The following is a 9,351-nucleotide window of genomic DNA, read 5'->3' as shown; positions in this document are numbered from 1 at the left end:
TCCTCAATATATGTTCCATTCTATATGCATCCGAAGAAGTGGGCTGTAGTCCACGAAAGCTTATGCTCTAATAAATTTGTTAGTCTCTAAGGTGCCACAAGTACTCCTGTTCTTCTTTCTACTGGAGAAGATGTTCCAGATCTTCAGTGAATCATGCCCAAAGGCATGAGGCCGAAAGAAGCTAAGTATCTGCTAAGAAGTGCTTGGACCCTTGCAGAAAATGGCAAGCTAATTAAGAACTTAAGGTTGTCCAACATAATGCATACTTTCAATTCATTATCCTCAGGATGTTCTAAGAAACATTATTCAAGTATCTTGAATCTTGTCAATATGACTGAATGTTTGACACACACTACTGCTAACAATCATTATAAAAGCAGCCAGAAGAGGCCTGGTGCAACATGGTACAGTACCTGGGCAGTACCTTGATCATGTTGTACTGTCATTCTATTCAATTCATCTCTAATTTTGTGCAAAACAGAATCTTTTTTCTGTGAATTCCAATTTTGTTTTCTCCAGCTGGAGTTGAATTTCTTGAAGTTTGTTCATATGGAATTTCTTTTCTTTTTCTTGATCTTGTAGAGATGTTCCAGTTCTTGAACTCTAAAGTTTAATTCTTAATTTAAAAGAAAAAGGATTAATATGATGCCTTCTACTTAAGAAGGTATTTACTGTATTAGTACTTTAAAGCTGCCTACACATTCTAATTAGACATATTCTATGCACTTGATAAGATGCAAATAAAAAATAACTACTTAAAAACTGCTTATCAGGTTAAATATAAAAAATTTAAAAAATCTATTATCTAACTAGGAAAATTGAAAGGCCTTTAAAAGTCTAGTTGGCACAATTTAGGTTTATTATCTGAGCTTGGATAGTGCCTGTAGATCAGTTTCACTTTGTTTTTTACTAGCTTCATTTTCTGATTCTTATGCATTGTCACAACATCGCAGTGTTTAGGCCACAAATTTTGCAGAGGCTCTTTGTCAGGGGTTCTCAAACTGGAGGTCGGGACCCCTCAGGGGGTCTTGAGGCTATTATGTGGGGGGTCACAAGCTGCCAGCCTCCACCGCAAACCCTGCTTTGCCTCCAGCATTTATAATGGTGTTAAATATCATCAATTTCAGATTATTAGCATGTGAAATAAATGATCTGATCATTCTTTTATGAAGACCTATTCCACTGGTACTCTAGCTGCAAACAAACAGATGGCAGCCAATAGCAGTTGAGAATTTTCCTTTTTTCGGTCATTGACCCTTCACCTTCTGGTACCACTGCCTCAGCTCCTTTTCCTTTGTGTGGCAGTGAAACCCCACTCTGAAGAGGCCGAGTTTGCCACAGCCTTCAGCAAATTGCTGTAAATATTCTTGTTCCATCAGGAGTGCTGTGGCTGTGCCTGCACATGCTCCTTCCCCCACAGTGCAAGGAAACTGAGCACCCCTCTCGTGGAACAGACAGCAGCATGAGACAGTGCTAGGAACCTACATTCAGTGAAAACGTAGCAGGGAACAGGAACAGACGTCGCTGTGAAGAAACACGCTGGCATATAAAAGTGAGGTAAGGACAACTTCCAGGTCGCTGCATCCTGGACAGTGGACTTCAAGAGTGCTACCAGACAGTAACTCTGGAAGGGAAAGTTGCATTGTGGGATTGCAGCTAGGGACTGCTTATACTGGTACAGGTACATGTGCATCCATGACAACTCTACTGGCAGCGGACTTGTCACTCTGAAAAGAGAAATAATTAATGCCGTAAAAAACAGACGGCTTTGTTGGAGTAGAAAATTAAATGTGGACACACACCAAGCTGTGCTATAAAAAGAAAAGAAAAGAAAAGAAAAGAAAAGAAAAGAAAGTTGTCTTGGCAAAATTTCAGTGTAAGCAAGGGCCTTACATAAAAGGCCTTATCTTGACAGGCAAAAAGTATATATTTTTTTCAATCCTGTTAAGCTAACAGGTTTGAAACACAACTTTTTTGCCCAACAAAGAAAGGGCCAAATATTCAAATGTGCTGAGTATCTATGAATTCCACTGGGCTTAGTGGGAGTTTCAGGTTTGCATCACATCAGATAATCAAAAAACTTTATTTAGAAGCCTAAACGTTGTAGGAGCAGGATTTTATATAGCACTATAAGAATTAATGTAGGATTTGATTTCATCCTTCTAGCCACGCTTTTTGAATAGCAGAAAGAAATGATCCTCTGGGACTATGAGATTCTGTTTTCCCATATGCATTACAGATTGGGCCATCTTTAGCTCTTTGTTTTAAGATTTAGTTAGTAAGAGACAGGATTCTGTATTGTGTCTATGTTAAGTAGATTAGAGGGACATTGAAGGCCTGGATCTCAATGTAAATTGTCTTGGTTATTGATTGTAAACCTTAGCAAGGTTTAATTTGCAATACCTTTTTGCTCGATATAAAATACTACTGTTTGTATTCCCCATCTGTTTGTGTGAGTAAGGAATGTACGCATTAGGAAAAGATAAGGTGGGAAGGCCATTGTCAAGCAGATGGTCAAGAAAGGAGGAGCGAAGACACTTATCGAGATTTGTTGATGCCAAAGAACCATCAACACGTATCCATGATTGAGGAAGGGCAAATTGACAACCCTGAGGTGAAGGCTGGCACCCCTAAGGACAACTGATTAAATCGGAACCAGGACAGGATGACTCTCTTGGAGGTGTATTGGAATGTTTACATAAAAAGATACACCAATTAAGAAGTAACCCGGTCACAAAGTGACACAGCAAAATCCATAGACTTGAACAAAGAAAAAGGACTAGAAGAAGAGGGTGCTTGGCCATAAGACTTTGGGGGTTCGTCTTGCCACACTCCCGGAGCATTGGATCGCGACCGACAGAGCCCTGCTCCCCTCTGCGACCAATCTGGCTGGCCACTAGATTGATCCAGACTCCGGACTGATAACTATAAACATCAACTGGCAGGACTGTGTGCATGGTATGTGTGTGTGTGAGAGACAGGGCCGACTCCACGCACCAGCCGAGCAAGCTGGTGCTTGGGGCGGCAGCTAGTAGGAGGCAGCATTCGGCCCAATCCTAGGGTAGCACGGCTGCTTTTTTTGTTTGTTTGTTTGTTCCACTCCGTCTGCCGTGTAGGGGGCGGCGGCGCAGAGGACGGGAGCGCCCTGCAGCAAGCCCGGCAGGGCAATCCGCGTCCTTCCCTCCCAGCCGACCGGAGCGGTGCGGAGACTCCCGGCAGGGAGCATGGCTGGAGGGGCCGCGTGGCAGCACCCCGCTGAAGCCCTGGCTGCCCCCTTTCTCTCTCTCTCCCCACTGCTGCCTCCCCCTGCCCCCGCTAGCCGGGGCAGGAGTCCCCCTGCACCCTGGCTCCGGCCACGCTGCAGTTTTTTGTTTTTTTGGTTTTTTTGCTTGGGGCGGCCAGAAAACCAGAGCCGGCCCTGGTGAGAGAGATTGAAAAGCATGTGCTAACTGTTGTATTCTCAATAAATGCGGCATGCTGCCTTCTTCCCTATAAAGATCCCTGGTGCTTCTTATAAGTATAACAACGTGGGACTCAGGAATCTTGTTTTAGGCACCCAGGTTTGAAAAATTTGGCCACAAACTCAAACGTCTATTTAAATATGGAGTACAGTTAAAGTAAGATAAAGTGGAGAAAGACAGCAAAATAATACTTAAATGGGATAACAGCCACACTTCAGTTAAAGCAGAACAGTTTGGTCTCACCTTTTAAGTTCTTGTTCTAGTCTTTCAATTTGTTTCTTGCTTGAAGTTAGTTGCTTAATAATTAACTTGTGATTCTTTTACTTGAAGATCACGTGAAATTTTATGCTTTGTTTTCTCAAGATTATCACACAATTCCATCAAGCTCTGGTTTTCTCTTTTTAGTGTTGCTCCTTCATTTTTTTCCATTTTCAACCTAATTTGATTAGTCAATTATAATATATATATTTTAAGATTTTGATCAAGCCTGGGAATACACATCTTTATTCAGAGTGAAACGTGGAGAGCACTTACAAAATAAACAATTTCTGCTTTATAAAAAAGCGGTATTTAAATATTTTTAGTCACTACATTTCAAAGCCCTGACAGCACTGAAAATTTTAGTTACACGCAAAGCTATATTGCTATTCTACCAATATTCGTATCGCAAGGCTTCCCTGTGTAACATTTAAAATCAAAATACGTAGTCACCACGAGTCATTTAATTTCCACCTAGGTATTAATATGAAAACGATTTCTCTAATCAGTGGCCTCACACCTGTTCTTGGAAGAGTTTATTGGCTATAAAAAGCACCTATCCTGACCAGTAAAGTGCTTACAGCCCTTGCACATCATCAGAAGAGCTAAACTTAAAAGCCATATGACTCTGATCATCATCTTGCTCCTCTCCCTTCAAATCTGTCAATGTTAGCAACCAGTATTTCCAGAATGACTAGAGTAAGAGATCAATGCTCAAGTTGCGTTTCCTCAAGATAGCAGCTGGAACAGGCGTGTCTGATTTGAAGGAGGGATGCAAGATAGTAATCAGAATAATGCAATTTCGAGATCCTCTCTCTCATGATCTGTGTTGTGTTATGCAGCATTGGAAAACAGATTTGATATCCCCAGCCTTTGCAAGGTATATGGCATACATTCCTATCCCTGACAGTTTATGAGATATTGGACTTAGAATGGTCCCAAAAAAGTACTACCAGAGCAAGAGGCTAGTGACAGTTTAAGACTGAATACACAGCAAGGCCTGGATAGTGGGCTAGTGTCATTTTCCTTCACTACTTTACACAGGTGTCAATCACCGCTCACAGGGTGAGTATTAGCACAAAAACTGTTAGTGAGTAGTCTACATTTTACCGGTATGTCAATTTTTTGATGGCAGCAATGATGTTATGCAGATATTAATCTTATCAGCTATCAACCTAGATGTTATGGCTTTTTTGTGACTAAAGCCCTGATTAAATTGGAAGCTCTGTACCTAAGAGTTATGTCCTTTTAGCTCAAGCGATAGCAGGCTGTGCTACAATGATGAAGGTTTGGGGTTCAAACTATGCTGATGATGCATAAGTGGGGGATTCTTACTGTTGTACATAATATTTTTAAATGTTTAAGTCAAGATTTCTCTAAAAGATCTGCTCTAGGAATTATTTCTGGGAGGTTCTGTGACTTGTGTTATATAAAAGATCAGAACGGATGATCACAGTGGTCCCTTCTGGCCTAAGAATCCATGAAAATAAAAGCAGCAATTTTTAATAAGCCATTACAATAGAACGTACTCCAATATTTTAAAACCACCACGCTCATATAGACAAGTTGGTGTAAATTCTGAATGAGCCTGTTGTTGGATACAAAAAACGTTGAGCTAATCGTTCACAAAATACCAATGAGTATCTGATATGAGAAACTGGGTGCAAATTATCAACATGACAATTTTGGTATGTTTACAAAAATTATATTTTATATAGTGTTCACAGATGTCCATTTGTAGAAATAATTTGTTTTACAAAGCACCCTGTACAATCAATTTATCAAAACAATTTACATAAAGGTATTTTTAAAAAAATTCATTTTTCCACTGTGCCTCATAAGATTAACGTTTGCACAGCATTCTAGACGCATTGTATAAGTGACTGTTTGCTATTACCGTAACACCTAGGAGCCCTCGTCATGGACCAGTACCCCACTGTGTTAGGCGCTGTACAAATAGAACAAAAAGACGGTCCCTACTCCAAAGAGCTTACAATTTAAGTACAAGACAAGGAAAAAGGGGAGAGTACAAGGAAACAATGAGACACCATTGGTCACTAGGATAGGCAGCTTGCGTACTGAGACCACAGCTTAACTGTTGTCAAGTTTTTTGTAGGCATCACAGCAAAGGAGAGTTGTAAGGAGGACTTTGAAAAGATGAGGTGACTTTGCAGATGGTTATGGGGGACTCTTCCCAAGCACAAGTTGACAGCATGGGAGAAAACACAAAGGTGAGTGTTTAAAAAATTAACAAAATGTATGTGTTATGGGCCAGTCAGAGGTGGGAGTTGACATTTAAATAGGGAATGAAAAAAACTATGCCTAAGTTGGGGTAGGCCATGAAGGAGCTAGGAAGTGAAGACAAGCAGCTTGTTTGTTGCAATAGAGAATGGAGGGGCGCCGAGAGAGGTGACATGGTCAAAGTGACAGGCAGGGGAATCTTTGCAGCAGCACTCTGAATGGATATGAGCAGAACAAAATTGTATTAAAAGTTACATGGTGCAATAAGACTATGACCTTCTGCTTCTGCTTTGGCAAAGCTGCCTCCAGCGATTCAAGCTGAAACTGTCTTTTCTGTTGTTCTTTTTTAAGCTTGTCTAGTTGACTTTCAAGCTCTTGAATCTTCTGAAGGGCCCTCGTGGAAAGGCCTTTTACCACTCTTCCACAACCCAGCTCATTTTATATCAGCTTTTTTCCTTAATACAAAGTGTACATCACTGAACGTGAATCATACAAACTTGTAAAGACTTTGGACGAGTCATAGAATCGTAGAATATCAGGGTTGGAAGGGACCTCAGGAGGTCATTTAGTCAAACCCCCTGCTCAAAGCAGGACCAATTCCCAACTAAATCATCCCAGCCAGGGCTTTGTCAAGCCTGACCTTAAAAACCTCTAAAGAAGGTGATTCCACCACCTTCCTAAGTAACCCATCCAGTGCTTCACCACCTCCTAGTGAAAAAGTTTTTCCTACTATCCAACCTAAACCTCCCCCACTGCAACTTGAGACCATTACTCCTTGTTCTGTCATCTATTACCACAGAGAACAGTCTAGATCCATCCTCTTTGGAACCCCCTTTCAGGTAGTTGAAAGGAGCTATCAAATCCCCCTCATTCTTTTCTTCTACAGACTAAACAATCCCAGTTTCCTCAGCCTCTCCTCATAAGTCATGTGCTCCAGCCCCCTAATCATTTTTGTTGCCCGCCGCTGGACTCTTTCCAATTTTTCCACATCCTCCTTGTAGTGTGGGGCCCAAAACTGGACACAGTACTCCAGATGAATCCTCACCAATGTCCAATAGAGGGGAATGATCACGTCCCTCAATCTGCTGGCAATGCCCCTACTTATACAGCCCAAAATGCCGTTAGCCTTCTTGGCAACAAGGGCACACTGTTGACTCATATCCAGCTTCTCATCCACTGTAACCCCTAGGTCCTTTTCCGCAGAACTGCTGCCTAGCCATTCGATCCCTAGTCTGTAGCAGCGCATGGGATTCTTCCGTCCTAGGGCAGAACTCTGCACTTGTCCTCATCAGGTTTCTTTTGGCCCAATCCTCTAATTGGTCTAGGTCCCTCTGTATCCTATCCCTACCCTCCACCATATCTACCACTTCTCCCAGTTTAGTGTCATCTGCAAACTTGCTGAGAGTGCAGTCCACACCATCCTCCAGATCATTAATGAAGTTATCAAACAAAACCGGTCCCGGGACCGACACTTGGGGCACTCCGCTTGATATCGGCTGCCAATTAGACATGGAGCCAAATCATCCAAGGTGGCACCAGAAAAAGAGATAACATCCTACCAGCAGACCAAATTGCTTGCCATTTGCTACAAAGAAAGAACTGTTGTTCTTACAACAGTTGACAGCAGTCACAAGAAAAAACAGTGCAACAGGAGTCAGAAGATGCTAAACAAAGATCTGCACACAAACAGACAGTTTTCCAAGGAGGAGTGTGCACAAGAGGGCTTGAGAAACAGTGACCTGCTGGCACTTGCTATGGAGTGTGTGCCGCAAATCTATTTCTACTGGCCAGTGACCTGTGCAGGCTGGGGCCGGCACAGCACACTCCCTGTGAGCACAGGCGGCCTGCTATGGGCCACGCTTACACACACAGCTGAAGCCAGGGCTGCAGCGGGTGGCTCAGGGAGGTTGATCTCTACCAGGAGTGGGCAAACTACGGCCTGCGGGCCACATCCAGCCCACAAGACCGTCCTGTCCGGTGCGCCTGAGCTCTCGGCCAGGGAGGCGAGCACCAACGCTTCCCCCGCTCCCCCTCCCTTGACCGCCCTCCCCTTGAGTCTCCGCCCCATCCAATGTCCCCTGTTCCCTGACTGCCCCCACCCTGCCATTTGCCGTAGGCAGTCACACCACAGGGGTGTGCATATGGGTCGGGGCAGTCAGGGGACAGGGAGCAGTTGGATAAGGCGTGGGAGTCCTGGGGGACCTGTCAGGGGACAGAGTCCTGGGGGGGCAGTTAGGGTGGGGGGGGTCACTAGAGGGGGCAGTCAGGGGACAAGGAGCAGGGGGGTTGGATGGTCGGGGATTCTGAGGGGGGCAGTCAGGGGGCGGGAAGTGGGAGGGGGTGGGTAGGGGCAGGGGCCAGGCTATTTGGGGAGGCACCGCCTTCCCTACCCGGCCCTCCATACAATTTTGAACCCAGATGTGGCCCTCGGGCCAAAAAAAAAAGTTTGCCCACTCCTGAGCTAGACACCTGGGAAAGAATTCTCTCTAGTAACTCATAGCCCTCCCCATCTAGTGCTATTGGAGATATTTGCTAATAGCAGTTGCGGATGGGCCATATGCCATTGTAGGCAATGGCATCATACCATCTCCTCCGTGAATTTAGCAAGCTCAGTCTTAAAACAAGTTAGGATTTTTGTCCCCCACTACTCCCCTTGGAAAGATGTTCCAAAACTTCCCTCATCTGATGTAAAGCCCTACATGGGACTATTTTTTTAATCCCACTCCCATCCTGCCTCCAATATCTGCTCCCACCTGCTCCTGCATTATTTCTTTTATATTTATCCCACTCCCAGCCACAAAAAACTTAGATTCTGCAAATCCCACAAGAGAGACCGATTCCCCCGTGCTACCAAAAAAACCCAACCCACCACGATTGGTTAATATGTTCTATATATAAATGGAATTCAGACACAACTTTTACCACTAAAAGAATAAAACAAATCTTGCTTTAACCATGTAAAAAAACACTTTAACTCCTCTTATAATAGACATTAATCTCTTTCAATCTCTTGCTTAAATTTCAGTTTTAAAACCTTTATTTAATAAAAAAGAAAAACTTGCTTTACACTGCTGAAATTCTATTCATGACCAACTGATGAGAGATTTAATGTTTTCCCACAAAATATCATAGTCTGATTTTTTTGCCCACCCAATCCCATCCATAACAAAACATTTTACCCGCTTCCATTAATATGACAGCCAATCCTACGGGATCCCAGTCCCACTGCAGGGCTCTACTTTGATGGTTAGAAACCTTCATCTAATTTCAACCCTAAACTTATTGATGGCCAGTTTATACTCATTTGTTCGTGGGCCAACATTGCCCTTAACTTAAATAACTGCTCTCCCACCCTGGTGTTTATCCCTCTGATTTATTAATAGAGAGCAAT

Source organism: Malaclemys terrapin, chromosome 3 (genome assembly GCF_027887155.1).
Source record: "Malaclemys terrapin pileata isolate rMalTer1 chromosome 3, rMalTer1.hap1, whole genome shotgun sequence".
Taxonomy (NCBI): domain Eukaryota; kingdom Metazoa; phylum Chordata; order Testudines; family Emydidae; genus Malaclemys; species Malaclemys terrapin.
Note: the sequence above shows the minus strand (reverse complement) of the source record.